Below are 22,370 nucleotides of genomic sequence, written 5' to 3'. Positions count from 1 at the left end.
GAGCATGCCCCAAGGGTTCCATGGTGTAATGGTTAGCACTCTGGACTTTGAATCCAGCGATCCGAGTTCGAATCTCGGTGGGACCTTCTTTAGAGGCTCATTGCAGATTTCATCTTGGAATTTCAATTTGTGTCTTACGGCTACAAAGGCCAATGACAGCAGAAGTTGTTGCTAATGTGGCTAGTTGTGAAAATTGTGAGCGTAGCCAGCTGCCCAGGTCCAGCCAATTGCCAAAGCATACTGATGACACAGAGAGCTGTATTTAAAAAGAATATCTGCAACCCTAAGTACTTTTACCAGGAACAGGAGGAAGAAGCTAAGTTGTCTTTTTTGCTCAGATTTAGCAAAACATGACAATTAGGGAAATTCATCTTCTAGCCATTCCTCTCAACTCCATCTTTGTCAAAGTTTTCTGTCCAAAGACAAGTTTTCAAGTTCAGAGGATATGGATGCTTCACGCCACCTGTGGAATTTAACACTGGTGTATCTATTTCTCCCAGTTTCTTGCATCTTCAAAGTTCTCAACAGGCCTCATCTCTACTCTTCCACAGTGATTGCCAGCATCCCATTTTGGCCAAAAAGGCCTTGATTTCCTGTTCTCCCATTACTCACTCCAGAAACTCCAATTATGCTTGCACCATCTCTGGACCTCCTCCATCATAAACAGTTCCTGAACTCTTGTCCTGCAAAGAATACATCTGCGGGCCAGCAGTTTTGAAAGGCGTAGGACAGCGAGCCCAGTGTGCTAATCACAGATCATTTGTTCTCTCCTAAAGCCCACCACCAGGCAAACTTGCAGCAGATACATTAGTTTTGCCTTGGAGAGGTCTTTTTGACCTTTTCTCTCCCCCTGGTATGCAACATGTTCTGGAGTTGGTCTCAGGTTAAGTTCTTTTAAGATTCAATTTTAATGGAGTTAAAGGGATAGGGGGCTTAACCTACGGACATATGTATACAGCAAAATAGAGAGCAGTTGAGCATGCCCAAGGGTTCCATGGTGTAATGGTTAGCACTCTGGACTTTGAATCCAGTGATCCGAGATCAAGTCTCGGTGGAACCTTCATCAGAGTCTCATTGCAGATTTCATCTTGGAATTTCAATTTGTTTCTTACGGCCACAAAGGCCAGTGACAGCAGAAGTTGTTGCTAACGTGGCTGGTTGTGAAAATAGTGAGCGTAGCCAGCCACCCAGATGTGCTAATCACAGATCATTTGTTATCTCCTAAAGGCCACTACCAGGCAAACCTGCAGCAGATACATTAGTTTTGCCTTGGAGAGGTCTTTTTGACCTTTTCTCTCCCCCTGGTATGCAACATGTTCTGGAGTTGGTCTCAGGTTAAGTTCTTTTAAGATTCAATTTTAATGGAGTTAAAGGGATAGGGGGCTTAACCTACGGACATATGTATCCAGCAAAATAGAGAGCAGTTGAGCATGCCCCAAGGGTTCCATGGTGTAATGGTTAGCACTCTGGACTTTGAATCCAGCGATCCGAGTTCGAATCTCGGTGGGACCTTCTTTAGAGGCTCATTGCAGATTTCATCTTGGAATTTCAATTTGTGTCTTACGGCTACAAAGGCCAATGACAGCAGAAGTTGTTGCTAATGTGGCTAGTTGTGAAAATTGTGAGCGTAGCCAGCTGCCCAGGTCCAGCCAATTGCCAAAGCATACTGATGACACAGAGAGCTGTATTTAAAAAGAATATCTGCAACCCTAAGTACTTTTACCAGGAACAGGAGGAAGAAGCTAAGTTGTCTTTTTTGCTCAGATTTAGCAAAACATGACAATTAGGGAAATTCATCTTCTAGCCATTCCTCTCAACTCCATCTTTGTCAAAGTTTTCTGTCCAAAGACAAGTTTTCAAGTTCAGAGGATATGGATGCTTCACGCCACCTGTGGAATTTAACACTGGTGTATCTATTTCTCCCAGTTTCTTGCATCTTCAAAGTTCTCAACAGGCCTCATCTCTACTCTTCCACAGTGATTGCCAGCATCCCATTTTGGCCCCAAAGGCCTTGATTTCCTGTTCTCCCATTACTCACTCCAGAAACTCCAATTATGCTTGCACCATCTCTGGACCTCCTCCATCATAAACAGTTCCTGAACTCTTGTCCTGCAAAGAATACATCTGCGGGCCAGCAGTTTTGAAAGGCGTAGGACAGCGAGCCCAGTGTGCTAATCACAGATCATTTGTTCTCTCCTAAAGCCCACCACCAGGCAAACTTGCAGCAGATACATTAGTTTTGCCTTGGAGAGGTCTTTTTGACCTTTTCTCTCCCCCTGGTATGCAACATGTTCTGGAGTTGGTCTCAGGTTAAGTTCTTTTAAGATTCAATTTTAATGGAGTTAAAGGGATAGGGGGCTTAACCTACGGACATATGTATACAGCAAAATAGAGAGCAGTTGAGCATGCCCAAGGGTTCCATGGTGTAATGGTTAGCACTCTGGACTTTGAATCCAGCGATCTGAGTTCGAATCTTGGTGGGACCTTCCTTAGAGGCTCATTGCAGATTTCATCTTGGAATTTCAATTTGTGTCTTACGGCCACAAAGGCCAGTGACAGCAGAAGTTGTTGCTAACGTTGCTGGTTGTGAAAATAGTGAGCGTAGCCAGCCACACAGATGTGCTAATCACAGATCATTTGTTATCTCCTAAAGGCCACTACCAGGCAAACCTGCAGCAGATACATTAGTTTTGACTTGGAGAGGTCTTTTTGACCTTTTCTCTCCCCCTGGTATGCAACATGTTCTGGAGTTGGTCTCAGGTTAAGTTCTTTTAAGATTCAAATGTAATGGAGTTAAAGGGATAGGGGGCTTAACCTACGGACATATGTATCCAGCAAAATAGAGAGCAGTTGAGCATGCCCCAAGGGTTCCATGGTGTAATGGTTAGCACTCTGCACTTTGAATCCAGCGATCCAAGTTCAAACCTCGGTGGGACCTTCTTTAGAGGCTCATTGCAGATTTCATCTTGGAATTTCAAATTGTGTCTTACGGCCACAAAGGCCAATGACAGCAGAAGTTAGTTGTTGCTAATGTGGCTGGTTGTGAAAATAGTGAGCGTAGCCAGCCACCCAGATGTGCTAATCACAGATCATTTGTTATCTCCTATAGGCCACTACCAGGCAAACCTGCAGCAGATACTTTAGTTTTGCCTTGGAGAGGTCTTTTTGACCTTTTGTCTCCCCCTGGTATGCAACATGTTCTGGAGTTGGTATCAGGTTAAGTTCTTTTAAGATTCAATTTTAATGGAGTTAAAGGGATAGGGGGCTTAACCTACGGACATATGTATACAGCAAAATAGAGAGCAGTTGGGCATGCCCAAGGGTTCCATGGTGTAATGGTTAGCACTCTGGACTTTGAATCCAGTGATCCGAGATCAAATCTCGGTGGAACCTTCATCAGAGTCTCATTGCAGATTTCATCTTGGAATTTCAATTTGTTTCTTACGGCCACAAAGGCCAGTGACAGCAGAAGTTGTTGCTAACGTGGCTGGTTGTGAAAATAGTGAGCGTAGCCAGCCACCCAGATGTGCTAATCACAAATCATTTGTTATCTCCTAAAGGCCACTACCAGGCAAACCTGCAGCAGATACATTAGTTTTGACTTGGAGAGGTCTTTTTGACCTTTTCTCTCCCCCTGGTATGCAACATGTTCTGGAGTTGGTCTCAGGTTAAGTTCTTTTAAGATTCAATTTTAATGGAGTTAAAGGGATAGGGGGCTTAACCTACGGACATATGTATACAGCAAAATAGAGAGCAGTTGAGCATGCCCAAGGGTTCCATGGTGTAATGGTTAGCACTCTGGACTTTGAATCCAGCGATCTGAGTTCGAATCTTGGTGGGACCTTCCTTAGAGGCTCATTGCAGATTTCATCTTGGAATTTCAATTTGTGTCTTACGGCCACAAAGGCCAGTGACAGCAGAAGTTGTTGCTAACGTTGCTGGTTGTGAAAATAGTGAGCGTAGCCAGCCACACAGATGTGCTAATCACAGATCATTTGTTATCTCCTAAAGGCCACTACCAGGCAAACCTGCAGCAGATACATTAGTTTTGACTTGGAGAGGTCTTTTTGACCTTTTCTCTCCCCCTGGTATGCAACATGTTCTGGAGTTGGTCTCAGGTTAAGTTCTTTTAAGATTCAAATGTAATGGAGTTAAAGGGATAGGGGGCTTAACCTACGGACATATGTATCCAGCAAAATAGAGAGCAGTTGAGCATGCCCCAAGGGTTCCATGGTGTAATGGTTAGCACTCTGCACTTTGAATCCAGGGATCCAAGTTCAAACCTCGGTGGGACCTTCTTTAGAGGCTCATTGCAGATTTCATCTTGGAATTTCAATTTGTGTCTTACGGCCACAAAGGCCAATGACAGCAGAAGTTGTTGCTAATGTGGCTGGTTGTGAAAATAGTGAGCGTAGCCAGCCACCCAGATGTGCTAATCACAGATCATTTGTTATCTCCTATAGGCCACTACCAGGCAAACCTGCAGCAGATACTTTAGTTTTGCCTTGGAGAGGTCTTTTTGACCTTTTGTCTCCCCCTGGTATGCAACATGTTCTGGAGTTGGTATCAGGTTAAGTTCTTTTAAGATTCAATTTTAATGGAGTTAAAGGGATAGGGGGCTTAACCTACGGACATATGTATCCAGCAAAATAGAGAGCAGTTGAGCATGCCCCAAGGGTTCCATGGTGTAATGGTTAGCACTCTGGACTTTGAATCCAGCGATCCGAGTTCGAATCTCGGTGGGACCTTCTTTAGAGGCTCATTGCAGATTTCATCTTGGAATTTCAATTTGTGTCTTACGGCTACAAAGGCCAATGACAGCAGAAGTTGTTGCTAATGTGGCTAGTTGTGAAAATTGTGAGCGTAGCCAGCTGCCCAGGTCCAGCCAATTGCCAAAGCATACTGATGACACAGAGAGCTGTATTTAAAAAGAATATCTGCAACCCTAAGTACTTTTACCAGGAACAGGAGGAAGAAGCTAAGTTGTCTTTTTTGCTCAGATTTAGCAAAACATGACAATTAGGGAAATTCATCTTCTAGCCATTCCTCTCAACTCCATCTTTGTCAAAGTTTTCTGTCCAAAGACAAGTTTTCAAGTTCAGAGGATATGGATGCTTCACGCCACCTGTGGAATTTAACACTGGTGTATCTATTTCTCCCAGTTTCTGGCATCTTCAAAGTTCTCAACAGGCCTCATCTCTACTCTTCCACAGTGATTGCCAGCATCCCATTTTGGCCCCAAAGGCCTTGATTTCCTGTTCTCCCATTACTCACTCCAGAAACTCCAATTATGCTTGCACCATCTCTGGACCTCCTCCATCATAAACAGTTCCTGAACTCTTGTCCTGCAAAGAATACATCTGCGGGCCAGCAGTTTTGAAAGGCGTAGGACAGCGAGCCCAGTGTGCTAATCACAGATCATTTGTTCTCTCCTAAAGCCCACCACCAGGCAAACTTGCAGCAGATACATTAGTTTTGCCTTGGAGAGGTCTTTTTGACCTTTTCTCTCCCCCTGGTATGCAACATGTTCTGGAGTTGGTCTCAGGTTAAGTTCTTTTAAGATTCAATTTTAATGGAGTTAAAGGGATAGGGGGCTTAACCTACGGACATATGTATACAGCAAAATAGAGAGCTGTTGACCATGCCCAAGGGTTCCATGGTGTAATGGTTAGCACTCTGGACTTTGAATCCAGTGATCTGAGTTCGAATCTCGGTGGGACCTTCCTTAGAGGCTCATTGCAGATTTCATCTTGGAATTTCAATTTGTGTCTTACGGCCACAAAGGCCAATGACAGCAGAAGTTGTTGCTAACGTGGCTGGTTGTGAAAATAGTGAGCGTAGCCAGCCACCCAGATGTGCTAATCACAGATCATTTGTTATCTCCTAAAGGCCACTACCAGGCAAACCTGCAGCAGATACATTAGTTTTGACTTGGAGAGGTCTTTTTGACCTTTTCTCTCCCCCTGGTATGCAACATGTTCTGGAGTTGGTCTCAGGTTAAGTTCTTTTAAGATTCAAATGTAATGGAGTTAAAGGGATAGGGGGCTTAACCTACGGACATATGTATCCAGCAAAATAGAGAGCAGTTGAGCATGCTCCAAGGGTTCCATGGTGTAATGGTTAGCACTCTGCACTTTGAATCCAGCGATCCAAGTTCGAATCTCGGTAGGACCTTCTTTAGAGGCTCATTGCAGATTTCATCTTGGAATTTCAATTTGTTTCTTACGGCCACAAAGGCCAGTGACAGCAGAAGTTGTTGCTAACGTGGCTGGTTGTGAAAATAGTGAGCGTAGCCAGCCACCCAGATGTGCTAATCACAGATCATTTGTTATCTCCTAAAGGCCACTACCAGGCAAACCTGCAGCAGATACATTAGTTTTGACTTGGAGAGGTCTTTTTGACCTTTTCTCTCCCCCTGGTATGCAACATGTTCTGGAGTTGGTCTCAGGTTAAGTTCTTTTAAGATTCAAATGTAATGGAGTTAAAGGGATAGGGGGCTTAACCTACGGACATATGTATCCAGCAAAATAGAGAGCAGTTGAGCATGCTCCAAGGGTTCCATGGTGTAATGGTTAGCACTCTGCACTTTGAATCCAGCGATCCAAGTTCGAATCTCGGTAGGACCTTCTTTAGAGGCTCATTGCAGATTTCATCTTGGAATTTCAATTTGTGTCTTACGGCTACAAAGGCCAATGACAGCAGAAGTTGTTGCTAATGTGGCTAGTTGTGAAAATTGTGAGCGTAGCCAGCTGCCCAGGTCCAGCCAATTGCCAAAGCATACTGATGACACAGAGAGCTGTATTTAAAAAGAATATCTGCAACCCTAAGTACTTTTACCAGGAACAGGAGGAAGAAGCTAAGTTGTCTTTTTTGCTCAGATTTAGCAAAACATGACAATTAGGGAAATTCATCTTCTAGCCATTCCTCTCAACTCCATCTTTGTCAAAGTTTTCTGTCCAAAGACAAGTTTTCAAGTTCAGAGGATATGGATGCTTCACGCCACCTGTGGAATTTAACACTGGTGTATCTATTTCTCCCAGTTTCTTGCATCTTCAAAGTTCTCAACAGGCCTCATCTCTACTCTTCCACAGTGATTGCCAGCATCCCATTTTGGCCCCAAAGGCCTTGATTTCCTGTTCTCCCATTACTCACTCCAGAAACTCCAATTATGCTTGCACCATCTCTGGACCTCCTCCATCATAAACAGTTCTTGAACTCTTGTCCTGCAAAGAATACATCTGCGGGCCAGCAGTTTTGAAAGGCGTAGGACAGCGAGCCCAGTGTGCTAATCACAGATCATTTGTTCTCTCCTAAAGCCCACCACCAGGCAAACTTGCAGCAGATACATTAGTTTTGCCTTGGAGAGGTCTTTTTGACCTTTTCTCTCCCCCTGGTATGCAACATGTTCTGGAGTTGGTCTCAGGTTAAGTTCTTTTAAGATTCAATTTTAATGGAGTTAAAGGGATAGGGGGCTTAACCTACGGACATATGTATACAACAAAATAGAGAGCAGTTGAGCATGCCCCAAGGGTTCCATGGTGTAATAGTTAGCACTCTGGACTTTGAATCCAGTGATCCGAGTTCGAATCTCGGTGGGACCTTCTTTAGAGGCTCATTGCAGATTTCATCTTGGAATTTCAATTTGTGTCTTACGGCTACAAAGGCCAATGACAGCAGAAGTTGTTGCTAATGTGGCTGGTTGTGAAAATAGTGAGCGTAGCCAGCCACCCAGATGTGCTAATCACAGATCATTTGTTATCTCCTATAGGCCACTACCAGGCAAACCTGCAGCAGATAAATTAGTTTTGCCTTGGAGAGGTCTTTTTGACCTTTTGTCTCCCCCTGGTATGCAACATGTTCTGGAGTTGGTATCAGGTTAAGTTCTTTTAAGATTCAATTTTAATGGAGTTAAAGGGATAGGGGGCTTAACCTACGGACATATGTATCCAGCAAAAAAGAGAGCAGTTGAGCATGCCCCAAGGGTTCCATGGTGTAATAGTTAGCACTCTGGACTTTGAATCCAGCGATCCGAGTTCGAATCTCGGTGGGACCTTCTTTAGAGGCTCATTGCAGATTTCATCTTGGAATTTCAATTTGTGTCTTACGGCTACAAAGGCCAATGACAGCAGAAGTTGTTGCTAATGTGGCTAGTTGTGAAAATTGTGAGCGTAGCCAGCTGCCCAGATCCAGCCAATTGCCAAAGCATACTGATGACACAGAGAGCTGTATTTAAAAAGAATATCTGCAACCCTAAGTACTTTTACCAGGAACAGGAGGAAGAAGCTAAGTTGTCTTTTTTGCTCAGATTTAGCAAAACATGACAATTAGGGAAATTCATCTTCTAGCCATTCCTCTCAACTCCATCTTTGTCAAAGTTTTCTGTCCAAAGACAAGTTTTCAAGTTCAGAGGATATGGATGCTTCACGCCACCTGTGGAATTTAACACTGGTGTATCTATTTCTCCCAGTTTCTTGCATCTTCAAAGTTCTCAACAGGCCTCATCTCTACTCTTCCACAGTGATTGCCAGCATCCCATTTTGGCCCCAAAGGCCTTGATTTCCTGTTCTCCCATTACTCACTCCAGAAACTCCAATTATGCTTGCACCATCTCTAGACCTCCTCCATCATAAACAGTTCCTGAACTCTTGTCCTGCAAAGAATACATCTGCGGGCCAGCAGTTTTGAAAGGCGTAGGCCAGCGAGCCCAGTGTGCTAATCACAGATCATTTGTTCTCTCCTAAAGCCCACCACCAGGCAAACTTGCAGCAGATACATTAGTTTTGCCTTGGAGAGGTCTTTTTGACCTTTTCTCTCCCCCTGGTATGCAACATGTTCTGGAGTTGGTCTCAGGTTAAGTTCTTTTAAGATTCAATTTTAATGGAGTTAAAGGGATAGGGGGCTTAACCTACGGACATATGTATACAGCAAAATAGAGATCAGTTGAGCATGCCCCAGGGTTCCATGGTGTAATGGTTAGCACTCTGGACTTTGAATCCAGTGATCCGAGATCAAATCTCGGTGGAACCTTCATCAGAGTCTCATTGCAGATTTCATCTTGGAATTTCAATTTGTTTCTTACGGCCACAAAGGCCAGTGACAGCAGAAGTTGTTCCTAACGTGGCTGGTTGTGAAAATAGTGAGCGTAGCCAGCCACCCAGATGTGCTAATCACAGATCATTTGTTATCTCCTAAAGGCCACTACCAGGCAAACCTGCAGCAGAAACATTAGTTTTGACTTGGAGAGGTCTTTTTGACCTTTTCTCTCCCCCTGGTATGCAACATGTTCTGGAGTTGGTCTCAGGTTAAGTTCTTTTAAGATTCAAATGTAATGGAGTTAAAGGGATAGGGGGCTTAACCTACGGACATATGTATCCAGCAAAATAGAGAGCAGTTGAGCATGCCCCAAGGGTTCCATGGTGTAATGGTTAGCACTCTGGACTTTGAATCCAGCGATCCGAGTTCGAATCTCGGTGGGACCTTCTTTAGAGGCTCATTGCAGATTTCATCTTGGAATTTCAATTTGTGTCTTACGGCTACAAAGGCCAATGACAGCAGAAGTTGTTGCTAATGTGGCTAGTTGTGAAAATTGTGAGCGTAGCCAGCTGCCCAGGTCCAGCCAATTGCCAAAGCATACTGATGACACAGAGAGCTGTATTTAAAAAGAATATCTGCAACCCTAAGTACTTTTACCAGGAACAGGAGGAAGAAGCTAAGTTGTCTTTTTTGCTCAGATTTAGCAAAACATGACAATTAGGGAAATTCATCTTCTAGCCATTCCTCTCAACTCCATCTTTGTCAAAGTTTTCTGTCCAAAGACAAGTTTTCAAGTTCAGAGGATATGGATGCTTCACGCCACCTGTGGAATTTAACACTGGTGTATCTATTTCTCCCAGTTTCTTGCATCTTCAAAGTTCTCAACAGGCCTCATCTCTACTCTTCCACAGTGATTGCCAGCATCCCATTTTGGCCAAAAAGGCCTTGATTTCCTGTTCTCCCATTACTCACTCCAGAAACTCCAATTATGCTTGCACCATCTCTGGACCTCCTCCATCATAAACAGTTCCTGAACTCTTGTCCTGCAAAGAATACATCTGCGGGCCAGCAGTTTTGAAAGGCGTAGGACAGCGAGCCCAGTGTGCTAATCACAGATCATTTGTTCTCTCCTAAAGCCCACCACCAGGCAAACTTGCAGCAGATACATTAGTTTTGCCTTGGAGAGGTCTTTTTGACCTTTTCTCTCCCCCTGGTATGCAACATGTTCTGGAGTTGGTCTCAGGTTAAGTTCTTTTAAGATTCAATTTTAATGGAGTTAAAGGGATAGGGGGCTTAACCTACGGACATATGTATACAGCAAAATAGAGAGCAGTTGAGCATGCCCAAGGGTTCCATGGTGTAATGGTTAGCACTCTGGACTTTGAATCCAGTGATCCGAGATCAAGTCTCGGTGGAACCTTCATCAGAGTCTCATTGCAGATTTCATCTTGGAATTTCAATTTGTTTCTTACGGCCACAAAGGCCAGTGACAGCAGAAGTTGTTGCTAACGTGGCTGGTTGTGAAAATAGTGAGCGTAGCCAGCCACCCAGATGTGCTAATCACAGATCATTTGTTATCTCCTAAAGGCCACTACCAGGCAAACCTGCAGCAGATACATTAGTTTTGCCTTGGAGAGGTCTTTTTGACCTTTTCTCTCCCCCTGGTATGCAACATGTTCTGGAGTTGGTCTCAGGTTAAGTTCTTTTAAGATTCAATTTTAATGGAGTTAAAGGGATAGGGGGCTTAACCTACGGACATATGTATCCAGCAAAATAGAGAGCAGTTGAGCATGCCCCAAGGGTTCCATGGTGTAATGGTTAGCACTCTGGACTTTGAATCCAGCGATCCGAGTTCGAATCTCGGTGGGACCTTCTTTAGAGGCTCATTGCAGATTTCATCTTGGAATTTCAATTTGTGTCTTACGGCTACAAAGGCCAATGACAGCAGAAGTTGTTGCTAATGTGGCTAGTTGTGAAAATTGTGAGCGTAGCCAGCTGCCCAGGTCCAGCCAATTGCCAAAGCATACTGATGACACAGAGAGCTGTATTTAAAAAGAATATCTGCAACCCTAAGTACTTTTACCAGGAACAGGAGGAAGAAGCTAAGTTGTCTTTTTTGCTCAGATTTAGCAAAACATGACAATTAGGGAAATTCATCTTCTAGCCATTCCTCTCAACTCCATCTTTGTCAAAGTTTTCTGTCCAAAGACAAGTTTTCAAGTTCAGAGGATATGGATGCTTCACGCCACCTGTGGAATTTAACACTGGTGTATCTATTTCTCCCAGTTTCTTGCATCTTCAAAGTTCTCAACAGGCCTCATCTCTACTCTTCCACAGTGATTGCCAGCATCCCATTTTGGCCCCAAAGGCCTTGATTTCCTGTTCTCCCATTACTCACTCCAGAAACTCCAATTATGCTTGCACCATCTCTGGACCTCCTCCATCATAAACAGTTCCTGAACTCTTGTCCTGCAAAGAATACATCTGCGGGCCAGCAGTTTTGAAAGGCGTAGGACAGCGAGCCCAGTGTGCTAATCACAGATCATTTGTTCTCTCCTAAAGCCCACCACCAGGCAAACTTGCAGCAGATACATTAGTTTTGCCTTGGAGAGGTCTTTTTGACCTTTTCTCTCCCCCTGGTATGCAACATGTTCTGGAGTTGGTCTCAGGTTAAGTTCTTTTAAGATTCAATTTTAATGGAGTTAAAGGGATAGGGGGCTTAACCTACGGACATATGTATACAGCAAAATAGAGAGCAGTTGAGCATGCCCAAGGGTTCCATGGTGTAATGGTTAGCACTCTGGACTTTGAATCCAGCGATCTGAGTTCGAATCTTGGTGGGACCTTCCTTAGAGGCTCATTGCAGATTTCATCTTGGAATTTCAATTTGTGTCTTACGGCCACAAAGGCCAGTGACAGCAGAAGTTGTTGCTAACGTTGCTGGTTGTGAAAATAGTGAGCGTAGCCAGCCACACAGATGTGCTAATCACAGATCATTTGTTATCTCCTAATGGCCACTACCAGGCAAACCTGCAGCAGATACATTAGTTTTGACTTGGAGAGGTCTTTTTGACCTTTTCTCTCCCCCTGGTATGCAACATGTTCTGGAGTTGGTCTCAGGTTAAGTTCTTTTAAGATTCAAATGTAATGGAGTTAAAGGGATAGGGGGCTTAACCTACGGACATATGTATCCAGCAAAATAGAGAGCAGTTGAGCATGCCCCAAGGGTTCCATGGTGTAATGGTTAGCACTCTGCACTTTGAATCCAGCGATCCAAGTTCAAACCTCGGTGGGACCTTCTTTAGAGGCTCATTGCAGATTTCATCTTGGAATTTCAAATTGTGTCTTACGGCCACAAAGGCCAATGACAGCAGAAGTTAGTTGTTGCTAATGTGGCTGGTTGTGAAAATAGTGAGCGTAGCCAGCCACCCAGATGTGCTAATCACAGATCATTTGTTATCTCCTATAGGCCACTACCAGGCAAACCTGCAGCAGATACTTTAGTTTTGCCTTGGAGAGGTCTTTTTGACCTTTTGTCTCCCCCTGGTATGCAACATGTTCTGGAGTTGGTATCAGGTTAAGTTCTTTTAAGATTCAATTTTAATGGAGTTAAAGGGATAGGGGGCTTAACCTACGGACATATGTATACAGCAAAATAGAGAGCAGTTGGGCATGCCCAAGGGTTCCATGGTGTAATGGTTAGCACTCTGGACTTTGAATCCAGTGATCCGAGATCAAATCTCGGTGGAACCTTCATCAGAGTCTCATTGCAGATTTCATCTTGGAATTTCAATTTGTTTCTTACGGCCACAAAGGCCAGTGACAGCAGAAGTTGTTGCTAACGTGGCTGGTTGTGAAAATAGTGAGCGTAGCCAGCCACCCAGATGTGCTAATCACAAATCATTTGTTATCTCCTAAAGGCCACTACCAGGCAAACCTGCAGCAGATACATTAGTTTTGACTTGGAGAGGTCTTTTTGACCTTTTCTCTCCCCCTGGTATGCAACATGTTCTGGAGTTGGTCTCAGGTTAAGTTCTTTTAAGATTCAATTTTAATGGAGTTAAAGGGATAGGGGGCTTAACCTACGGACATATGTATACAGCAAAATAGAGAGCAGTTGAGCATGCCCAAGGGTTCCATGGTGTAATGGTTAGCACTCTGGACTTTGAATCCAGCGATCTGAGTTCGAATCTTGGTGGGACCTTCCTTAGAGGCTCATTGCAGATTTCATCTTGGAATTTCAATTTGTGTCTTACGGCCACAAAGGCCAGTGACAGCAGAAGTTGTTGCTAACGTTGCTGGTTGTGAAAATAGTGAGCGTAGCCAGCCACACAGATGTGCTAATCACAGATCATTTGTTATCTCCTAAAGGCCACTACCAGGCAAACCTGCAGCAGATACATTAGTTTTGACTTGGAGAGGTCTTTTTGACCTTTTCTCTCCCCCTGGTATGCAACATGTTCTGGAGTTGGTCTCAGGTTAAGTTCTTTTAAGATTCAAATGTAATGGAGTTAAAGGGATAGGGGGCTTAACCTACGGACATATGTATCCAGCAAAATAGAGAGCAGTTGAGCATGCCCCAAGGGTTCCATGGTGTAATGGTTAGCACTCTGCACTTTGAATCCAGGGATCCAAGTTCAAACCTCGGTGGGACCTTCTTTAGAGGCTCATTGCAGATTTCATCTTGGAATTTCAATTTGTGTCTTACGGCCACAAAGGCCAATGACAGCAGAAGTTGTTGCTAATGTGGCTGGTTGTGAAAATAGTGAGCGTAGCCAGCCACCCAGATGTGCTAATCACAGATCATTTGTTATCTCCTATAGGCCACTACCAGGCAAACCTGCAGCAGATACTTTAGTTTTGCCTTGGAGAGGTCTTTTTGACCTTTTGTCTCCCCCTGGTATGCAACATGTTCTGGAGTTGGTATCAGGTTAAGTTCTTTTAAGATTCAATTTTAATGGAGTTAAAGGGATAGGGGGCTTAACCTACGGACATATGTATCCAGCAAAATAGAGAGCAGTTGAGCATGCCCCAAGGGTTCCATGGTGTAATGGTTAGCACTCTGGACTTTGAATCCAGCGATCCGAGTTCGAATCTCGGTGGGACCTTCTTTAGAGGCTCATTGCAGATTTCATCTTGGAATTTCAATTTGTGTCTTACGGCTACAAAGGCCAATGACAGCAGAAGTTGTTGCTAATGTGGCTAGTTGTGAAAATTGTGAGCGTAGCCAGCTGCCCAGGTCCAGCCAATTGCCAAAGCATACTGATGACACAGAGAGCTGTATTTAAAAAGAATATCTGCAACCCTAAGTACTTTTACCAGGAACAGGAGGAAGAAGCTAAGTTGTCTTTTTTGCTCAGATTTAGCAAAACATGACAATTAGGGAAATTCATCTTCTAGCCATTCCTCTCAACTCCATCTTTGTCAAAGTTTTCTGTCCAAAGACAAGTTTTCAAGTTCAGAGGATATGGATGCTTCACGCCACCTGTGGAATTTAACACTGGTGTATCTATTTCTCCCAGTTTCTGGCATCTTCAAAGTTCTCAACAGGCCTCATCTCTACTCTTCCACAGTGATTGCCAGCATCCCATTTTGGCCCCAAAGGCCTTGATTTCCTGTTCTCCCATTACTCACTCCAGAAACTCCAATTATGCTTGCACCATCTCTGGACCTCCTCCATCATAAACAGTTCCTGAACTCTTGTCCTGCAAAGAATACATCTGCGGGCCAGCAGTTTTGAAAGGCGTAGGACAGCGAGCCCAGTGTGCTAATCACAGATCATTTGTTCTCTCCTAAAGCCCACCACCAGGCAAACTTGCAGCAGATACATTAGTTTTGCCTTGGAGAGGTCTTTTTGACCTTTTCTCTCCCCCTGGTATGCAACATGTTCTGGAGTTGGTCTCAGGTTAAGTTCTTTTAAGATTCAATTTTAATGGAGTTAAAGGGATAGGGGGCTTAACCTACGGACATATGTATACAGCAAAATAGAGAGCTGTTGACCATGCCCAAGGGTTCCATGGTGTAATGGTTAGCACTCTGGACTTTGAATCCAGTGATCTGAGTTCGAATCTCGGTGGGACCTTCCTTAGAGGCTCATTGCAGATTTCATCTTGGAATTTCAATTTGTGTCTTACGGCCACAAAGGCCAATGACAGCAGAAGTTGTTGCTAACGTGGCTGGTTGTGAAAATAGTGAGCGTAGCCAGCCACCCAGATGTGCTAATCACAGATCATTTGTTATCTCCTAAAGGCCACTACCAGGCAAACCTGCAGCAGATACATTAGTTTTGACTTGGAGAGGTCTTTTTGACCTTTTCTCTCCCCCTGGTATGCAACATGTTCTGGAGTTGGTCTCAGGTTAAGTTCTTTTAAGATTCAAATGTAATGGAGTTAAAGGGATAGGGGGCTTAACCTACGGACATATGTATCCAGCAAAATAGAGAGCAGTTGAGCATGCTCCAAGGGTTCCATGGTGTAATGGTTAGCACTCTGCACTTTGAATCCAGCGATCCAAGTTCGAATCTCGGTAGGACCTTCTTTAGAGGCTCATTGCAGATTTCATCTTGGAATTTCAATTTGTTTCTTACGGCCACAAAGGCCAGTGACAGCAGAAGTTGTTGCTAACGTGGCTGGTTGTGAAAATAGTGAGCGTAGCCAGCCACCCAGATGTGCTAATCACAGATCATTTGTTATCTCCTAAAGGCCACTACCAGGCAAACCTGCAGCAGATACATTAGTTTTGCCTTGGAGAGGTCTTTTTGACCTTTTCTCTCCCCCTGGTATGCAACATGTTCCGGAGTTGGTCTCAGGTTAAGTTCTTTTAAGATTCAAATGTAATGGAGTTAAAGGGATAGGGGGCTTAACCTACGGACATATGTATCCAGCAAAATAGAGAGCAGTTGAGCATGCCCCAAGGGTTCCATGGTGTAATGGTTAGCACTCTGGACTTTGAATCCAGCGATCCGAGTTCGAATCTCGGTGGGACCTTCTTTAGAGGCTCATTGCAGATTTCATCTTGGAATTTCAATTTGTGTCTTACGGCTACAAAGGCCAATGACAGCAGAAGTTGTTGCTAATGTGGCTAGTTGTGAAAATTGTGAGCGTAGCCAGCTGCCCAGGACCAGCCAATTGCCAAAGCATACTGATGACACAGAGAGCTGTATTTAAAAAGAATATCTGCAACCCTAAGTACTTTTACCAGGAACAGGAGGAAGAAGCTAAGTTGTCTTTTTTGCTCAGATTTAGCAAAACATGACAATTAGTGAAATTCATCTTCTAGCCATTCCTCTCAACTCCATCTTTGTCAAAGTTTTCTGTTCAAAGACAAGTTTTCAAGTTCAGAGGATATGGATGCTTCACGCCACCTGTGGAATTTAACACTGGTGTATCTATTTCTCCCAGTTTCTTGCATCTTCAAAGTTCTCAACAGGCCTCATCTCTACTCTTCCACAGTGATTGCCAGCATCCCATTTTGGCCCCAAAGGCCTTGATTTCCTGTTCTCCCATTACTCACTCCAGAAACTCCAATTATGCTTGCACCATCTCTAGACCTCCTCCATCATAAACAGTTCCTGAACTCTTGTCCTGCAAAGAATACATCTGCGGGCCAGCAGTTTTGAAAGGCGTAGGCCAGCGAGCCCAGTGTGCTAATCACAGATCATTTGTTCTCTCCTAAAGCCCACCACCAGGCAAACTTGCAGCAGATACATTAGTTTTGCCTTGGAGAGGTCTTTTTGACCTTTTCTCTCCCCCTGGTATGCAACCCTTTCTGGAGTTGGTCTCAGGTTAAGTTCTTTTAAGATTCAATTTTAATGGAGTTAAAGGGATAGGGGGCTTAACCTACGGACATATGTATACAGCAAAATAGAGAGCAGTTGAGCATGCCCAAGGGTTCCATGGTGTAATGGTTAGCACTCTGGACTTTGAATCCAGTGATCCGAGATCAAATCTCGGTGGAACCTTCATCAGAGTCTCATTGCAGATTTCATCTTGGAATTTCAATTTGTTTCTTACGGCCACAAAGGCCAGTGACAGCAGAAGTTGTTGCTAACGTGGCTGGTTGTGAAAATAGTGAGCGTAGCCAGCCACCCAGATGTGCTAATCACAAATCATTTGTTATCTCCTAAAGGCCACTACCAGGCAAACCTGCAGCAGATACATTAGTTTTGACTTGGAGAGGTCTTTTTGACCTTTTCTCTCCCCCTGGTATGCAACATGTTCTGGAGTTGGTCTCAGGTTAAGTTCTTTTAAGATTCAATTTTAATGGAGTTAAAGGGATAGGGGGCTTAACCTACGGACATATGTATACAGCAAAATAGAGAGCAGTTGAGCATGCCCAAGGGTTCCATGGTGTAATGGTTAGCACTCTGGACTTTGAATCCAGCGATCTGAGTTCGAATCTTGGTGGGACCTTCCTTAGAGGCTCATTGCAGATTTCATCTTGGAATTTCAATTTGTGTCTTACGGCCACAAAGGCCAGTGACAGCAGAAGTTGTTGCTAACGTTGCTGGTTGTGAAAATAGTGAGCGTAGCCAGCCACACAGATGTGCTAATCACAGATCATTTGTTATCTCCTAAAGGCCACTACCAGGCAAACCTGCAGCAGATACATTAGTTTTGACTTGGAGAGGTCTTTTTGACCTTTTCTCTCCCCCTGGTATGCAACATGTTCTGGAGTTGGTCTCAGGTTAAGTTCTTTTAAGATTCAAATGTAATGGAGTTAAAGGGATAGGGGGCTTAACCTACGGACATATGTATCCAGCAAAATAGAGAGCAGTTGAGCATGCCCCAAGGGTTCCATGGTGTAATGGTTAGCACTCTGCACTTTGAATCCAGGGATCCAAGTTCAAACCTCGGTGGGACCTTCTTTAGAGGCTCATTGCAGATTTCATCTTGGAATTTCAATTTGTGTCTTACGGCCACAAAGGCCAATGACAGCAGAAGTTGTTGCTAATGTGGCTGGTTGTGAAAATAGTGAGCGTAGCCAGCCACCCAGATGTGCTAATCACAGATCATTTGTTATCTCCTATAGGCCACTACCAGGCAAACCTGCAGCAGATACTTTAGTTTTGCCTTGGAGAGGTCTTTTTGACCTTTTGTCTCCCCCTGGTATGCAACATGTTCTGGAGTTGGTATCAGGTTAAGTTCTTTTAAGATTCAATTTTAATGGAGTTAAAGGGATAGGGGGCTTAACCTACGGACATATGTATCCAGCAAAATAGAGAGCAGTTGAGCATGCCCCAAGGGTTCCATGGTGTAATGGTTAGCACTCTGGACTTTGAATCCAGCGATCCGAGTTCGAATCTCGGTGGGACCTTCTTTAGAGGCTCATTGCAGATTTCATCTTGGAATTTCAATTTGTGTCTTACGGCTACAAAGGCCAATGACAGCAGAAGTTGTTGCTAATGTGGCTAGTTGTGAAAATTGTGAGCGTAGCCAGCTGCCCAGGTCCAGCCAATTGCCAAAGCATACTGATGACACAGAGAGCTGTATTTAAAAAGAATATCTGCAACCCTAAGTACTTTTACCAGGAACAGGAGGAAGAAGCTAAGTTGTCTTTTTTGCTCAGATTTAGCAAAACATGACAATTAGGGAAATTCATCTTCTAGCCATTCCTCTCAACTCCATCTTTGTCAAAGTTTTCTGTCCAAAGACAAGTTTTCAAGTTCAGAGGATATGGATGCTTCACGCCACCTGTGGAATTTAACACTGGTGTATCTATTTCTCCCAGTTTCTGGCATCTTCAAAGTTCTCAACAGGCCTCATCTCTACTCTTCCACAGTGATTGCCAGCATCCCATTTTGGCCCCAAAGGCCTTGATTTCCTGTTCTCCCATTACTCACTCCAGAAACTCCAATTATGCTTGCACCATCTCTGGACCTCCTCCATCATAAACAGTTCCTGAACTCTTGTCCTGCAAAGAATACATCTGCGGGCCAGCAGTTTTGAAAGGCGTAGGACAGCGAGCCCAGTGTGCTAATCACAGATCATTTGTTCTCTCCTAAAGCCCACCACCAGGCAAACTTGCAGCAGATACATTAGTTTTGCCTTGGAGAGGTCTTTTTGACCTTTTCTCTCCCCCTGGTATGCAACATGTTCTGGAGTTGGTCTCAGGTTAAGTTCTTTTAAGATTCAATTTTAATGGAGTTAAAGGGATAGGGGGCTTAACCTACGGACATATGTATACAGCAAAATAGAGAGCTGTTGACCATGCCCAAGGGTTCCATGGTGTAATGGTTAGCACTCTGGACTTTGAATCCAGTGATCTGAGTTCGAATCTCGGTGGGACCTTCCTTAGAGGCTCATTGCAGATTTCATCTTGGAATTTCAATTTGTGTCTTACGGCCACAAAGGCCAATGACAGCAGAAGTTGTTGCTAACGTGGCTGGTTGTGAAAATAGTGAGCGTAGCCAGCCACCCAGATGTGCTAATCACAGATCATTTGTTATCTCCTAAAGGCCACTACCAGGCAAACCTGCAGCAGATACATTAGTTTTGACTTGGAGAGGTCTTTTTGACCTTTTCTCTCCCCCTGGTATGCAACATGTTCTGGAGTTGGTCTCAGGTTAAGTTCTATTAAGATTCAAATGTAATGGAGTTAAAGGGATAGGGGGCTTAACCTACGGACATATGTATCCAGCAAAATAGAGAGCAGTTGAGCATGCTCCAAGGGTTCCATGGTGTAATGGTTAGCACTCTGCACTTTGAATCCAGCGATCCAAGTTCGAATCTCGGTAGGACCTTCTTTAGAGGCTCATTGCAGATTTCATCTTGGAATTTCAATTTGTTTCTTACGGCCACAAAGGCCAGTGACAGCAGAAGTTGTTGCTAACGTGGCTGGTTGTGAAAATAGTGAGCGTAGCCAGCCACCCAGATGTGCTAATCACAGATCATTTGTTATCTCCTAAAGGCCACTACCAGGCAAACCTGCAGCAGATACATTAGTTTTGCCTTGGAGAGGTCTTTTTGACCTTTTCTCTCCCCCTGGTATGCAACATGTTCCGGAGTTGGTCTCAGGTTAAGTTCTTTTAAGATTCAAATGTAATGGAGTTAAAGGGATAGGGGGCTTAACCTACGGACATATGTATCCAGCAAAATAGAGAGCAGTTGAGCATGCCCCAAGGGTTCCATGGTGTAATGGTTAGCACTCTGGACTTTGAATCCAGCGATCCGAGTTCGAATCTCGGTGGGACCTTCTTTAGAGGCTCATTGCAGATTTCATCTTGGAATTTCAATTTGTGTCTTACGGCTACAAAGGCCAATGACAGCAGAAGTTGTTGCTAATGTGGCTAGTTGTGAAAATTGTGAGCGTAGCCAGCTGCCCAGGTCCAGCCAATTGCCAAAGCATACTGATGACACAGAGAGCTGTATTTAAAAAGAATATCTGCAACCCTAAGTACTTTTACCAGGAACAGGAGGAAGAAGCTAAGTTGTCTTTTTTGCTCAGATTTAGCAAAACATGACAATTAGTGAAATTCATCTTCTAGCCATTCCTCTCAACTCCATCTTTGTCAAAGTTTTCTGTTCAAAGACAAGTTTTCAAGTTCAGAGGATATGGATGCTTCACGCCACCTGTGGAATTTAACACTGGTGTATCTATTTCTCCCAGTTTCTTGCATCTTCAAAGTTCTCAACAGGCCTCATCTCTACTCTTCCACAGTGATTGCCAGCATCCCATTTTGGCCCCAAAGGCCTTGATTTCCTGTTCTCCAATTACTCACTCCAGAAACTCCAATTATGCTTGCACCATCTCTAGACCTCCTCCATCATAAACAGTTCCTGAACTCTTGTCCTGCAAAGAATACATCTGCGGGCCAGCAGTTTTGAAAGGCGTAGGCCAGCGAGCCCAGTGTGCTAATCACAGATCATTTGTTCTCTCCTAAAGCCCACCACCAGGCAAACTTGCAGCAGATACATTAGTTTTGCCTTGGAGAGGTCTTTTTGACCTTTTCTCTCCCCCTGGTATGCAACCCTTTCTGGAGTTGGTCTCAGGTTAAGTTCTTTTAAGATTCAATTTTAATGGAGTTAAAGGGATAGGGGGCTTAACCTACGGACATATGTATACAGCAAAATAGAGAGCAGTTGAGCATGCCCAAGGGTTCCATGGTGTAATGGTTAGCACTCTGGACTTTGAATACAGTGATCCGAGATCAAATCTCGGTGGAACCTTCATCAGAGTCTCATTGCAGATTTCATCTTGGAATTTCACTTTGTTTCTTACGGCCACAAAGGCCAGTGACAGCAGAAGTTGTTGCTAACGTGGCTGGTTGTGAAAATAGTGAGCGTAGCCAGCCACCCAGATGTGCTAATCACAGATCATTTGTTATCTCCTAAAGGCCACTACCAGGCAAACCTGCAGCAGATACATTAGTTTTGACTTGGAGAGGTCTTTTTGACCTTTTCTCTCCCCCTGGTATGCAACATGTTCTGGAGTTGGTCTCAGGTTAAGTTCTTTTAAGATTCAAATGTAATGGAGTTAAAGGGATAGGGGGCTTAACCTACGGACATATGTATCCAGCAAAATAGAGAGCAGTTGAGCATGCCCCAAGGGTTCCATGGTGTAATGGTTAGCACTCTGCACTTTGAATCCAGCGATCCAAGTTCGAATCTCGGTGGGACCTTCTTTAGAGGCTCATTGCAGATTTCATCTTGGAATTTCAATTTGTGTCTTACGGCCACAAAGGCCAATGACAGCAGAAGTTGTTGCTAATGTGGCTGGTTGTGAAAATAGTGAGCGTAGCCAGCCACCCAGATGTGCTAATCACAGATCATTTGTTATCTCCTATAGGCCACTATCAGGCAAACCTGCAGCAGATACATTAGTTTTGCCTTGGAGAGGTCTTTTTGACCTTTTGTCTCCCCCTGGTATGCAACATGTTCTGGAGTTGGTATCAGGTTAAGTTCTTTTAAGATTCAATTTTAATGGAGTTAAAGGGATAGGGGGCTTAACCTACGGACATATGTATCCAGCAAAATAGAGAGCAGTTGAGCATGCCCCAAGGGTTCCATGGTGTAATGGTTAGCACTCTGGACTTTGAATCCAGCGATCCGAGTTCGAATCTCGGTGGGACCTTCTTTAGAGACTCATTGCAGATTTCATCTTGGAATTTCAATTTGTGTCTTACGGCTACAAAGGCCAATGACAGCAGAAAATTTTGCTAATGTGGCTAGTTGTGAAAATTGTGAGCGTAGCCAGCTGCCCAGGTCCAGCCAATTGCCAAAGCATACTGATGACACAGAGAGCTGTATTTAAAAAGAATATCTGCAACCCTAAGTACTTTTACCAGGAACAGGAGGAAGAAGCTAAGTTGTCTTTTTTGCTCAGATTTAGCAAAACAT

The 22,370-nt window shown here is 44.0% G+C and overlaps 21 non-coding genes across 21 annotated transcripts; all 21 read left to right on the top strand.

The window, feature by feature from the left end:
* The first annotated feature begins 14 nt into the window (after positions 1-14).
* TRNAQ-UUG (transfer RNA glutamine (anticodon UUG)) lies at positions 15-86 on the top strand. The gene has a single exon. It is a non-coding gene; the product is annotated as a tRNA-Gln (tRNA).
* Positions 87-988: 902 nt separating this feature from the next.
* TRNAQ-UUG (transfer RNA glutamine (anticodon UUG)) lies at positions 989-1,060 on the top strand. The gene has a single exon. It is a non-coding gene; the product is annotated as a tRNA-Gln (tRNA).
* A 380-nt stretch (positions 1,061-1,440) lies between these two features.
* On the top strand, positions 1,441-1,512 carry TRNAQ-UUG (transfer RNA glutamine (anticodon UUG)). The gene has a single exon. It is a non-coding gene; the product is annotated as a tRNA-Gln (tRNA).
* A 1,809-nt stretch (positions 1,513-3,321) lies between these two features.
* Positions 3,322-3,393, top strand: TRNAQ-UUG (transfer RNA glutamine (anticodon UUG)). Its single transcript has one exon. It is a non-coding gene; the product is annotated as a tRNA-Gln (tRNA).
* A 1,283-nt stretch (positions 3,394-4,676) lies between these two features.
* On the top strand, positions 4,677-4,748 carry TRNAQ-UUG (transfer RNA glutamine (anticodon UUG)). The gene has a single exon. It is a non-coding gene; the product is annotated as a tRNA-Gln (tRNA).
* A 902-nt stretch (positions 4,749-5,650) lies between these two features.
* Positions 5,651-5,722, top strand: TRNAQ-UUG (transfer RNA glutamine (anticodon UUG)). Its single transcript has one exon. It is a non-coding gene; the product is annotated as a tRNA-Gln (tRNA).
* Positions 5,723-7,529: 1,807 nt separating this feature from the next.
* TRNAQ-UUG (transfer RNA glutamine (anticodon UUG)) lies at positions 7,530-7,601 on the top strand. The gene has a single exon. It is a non-coding gene; the product is annotated as a tRNA-Gln (tRNA).
* A 380-nt stretch (positions 7,602-7,981) lies between these two features.
* Positions 7,982-8,053, top strand: TRNAQ-UUG (transfer RNA glutamine (anticodon UUG)). The gene has a single exon. It is a non-coding gene; the product is annotated as a tRNA-Gln (tRNA).
* A 902-nt stretch (positions 8,054-8,955) lies between these two features.
* TRNAQ-UUG (transfer RNA glutamine (anticodon UUG)) lies at positions 8,956-9,027 on the top strand. The gene has a single exon. It is a non-coding gene; the product is annotated as a tRNA-Gln (tRNA).
* A 380-nt stretch (positions 9,028-9,407) lies between these two features.
* TRNAQ-UUG (transfer RNA glutamine (anticodon UUG)) lies at positions 9,408-9,479 on the top strand. Its single transcript has one exon. It is a non-coding gene; the product is annotated as a tRNA-Gln (tRNA).
* A 902-nt stretch (positions 9,480-10,381) lies between these two features.
* On the top strand, positions 10,382-10,453 carry TRNAQ-UUG (transfer RNA glutamine (anticodon UUG)). Its single transcript has one exon. It is a non-coding gene; the product is annotated as a tRNA-Gln (tRNA).
* Positions 10,454-10,833: 380 nt separating this feature from the next.
* Positions 10,834-10,905, top strand: TRNAQ-UUG (transfer RNA glutamine (anticodon UUG)). Its single transcript has one exon. It is a non-coding gene; the product is annotated as a tRNA-Gln (tRNA).
* A 1,809-nt stretch (positions 10,906-12,714) lies between these two features.
* On the top strand, positions 12,715-12,786 carry TRNAQ-UUG (transfer RNA glutamine (anticodon UUG)). Its single transcript has one exon. It is a non-coding gene; the product is annotated as a tRNA-Gln (tRNA).
* A 1,283-nt stretch (positions 12,787-14,069) lies between these two features.
* Positions 14,070-14,141, top strand: TRNAQ-UUG (transfer RNA glutamine (anticodon UUG)). The gene has a single exon. It is a non-coding gene; the product is annotated as a tRNA-Gln (tRNA).
* A 902-nt stretch (positions 14,142-15,043) lies between these two features.
* On the top strand, positions 15,044-15,115 carry TRNAQ-UUG (transfer RNA glutamine (anticodon UUG)). The gene has a single exon. It is a non-coding gene; the product is annotated as a tRNA-Gln (tRNA).
* An 832-nt stretch (positions 15,116-15,947) lies between these two features.
* TRNAQ-UUG (transfer RNA glutamine (anticodon UUG)) lies at positions 15,948-16,019 on the top strand. Its single transcript has one exon. It is a non-coding gene; the product is annotated as a tRNA-Gln (tRNA).
* Positions 16,020-16,921: 902 nt separating this feature from the next.
* TRNAQ-UUG (transfer RNA glutamine (anticodon UUG)) lies at positions 16,922-16,993 on the top strand. The gene has a single exon. It is a non-coding gene; the product is annotated as a tRNA-Gln (tRNA).
* Positions 16,994-18,276: 1,283 nt separating this feature from the next.
* TRNAQ-UUG (transfer RNA glutamine (anticodon UUG)) lies at positions 18,277-18,348 on the top strand. Its single transcript has one exon. It is a non-coding gene; the product is annotated as a tRNA-Gln (tRNA).
* A 902-nt stretch (positions 18,349-19,250) lies between these two features.
* Positions 19,251-19,322, top strand: TRNAQ-UUG (transfer RNA glutamine (anticodon UUG)). The gene has a single exon. It is a non-coding gene; the product is annotated as a tRNA-Gln (tRNA).
* Positions 19,323-20,154: 832 nt separating this feature from the next.
* On the top strand, positions 20,155-20,226 carry TRNAQ-UUG (transfer RNA glutamine (anticodon UUG)). The gene has a single exon. It is a non-coding gene; the product is annotated as a tRNA-Gln (tRNA).
* A 1,806-nt stretch (positions 20,227-22,032) lies between these two features.
* On the top strand, positions 22,033-22,104 carry TRNAQ-UUG (transfer RNA glutamine (anticodon UUG)). The gene has a single exon. It is a non-coding gene; the product is annotated as a tRNA-Gln (tRNA).
* Positions 22,105-22,370: the final 266 nt, after the last annotated feature.

This window comes from Lithobates pipiens, unplaced genomic scaffold (genome assembly GCF_037356315.1).
Source record: "Lithobates pipiens isolate NorthernLeopardFrog02 unplaced genomic scaffold, aLitPip1_a1.2 Scaffold_18, whole genome shotgun sequence".
Classification (NCBI taxonomy): domain Eukaryota; kingdom Metazoa; phylum Chordata; class Amphibia; order Anura; family Ranidae; genus Lithobates; species Lithobates pipiens.
Note: the sequence above shows the minus strand (reverse complement) of the source record. Positions and strands in the feature narration are given on the sequence as shown.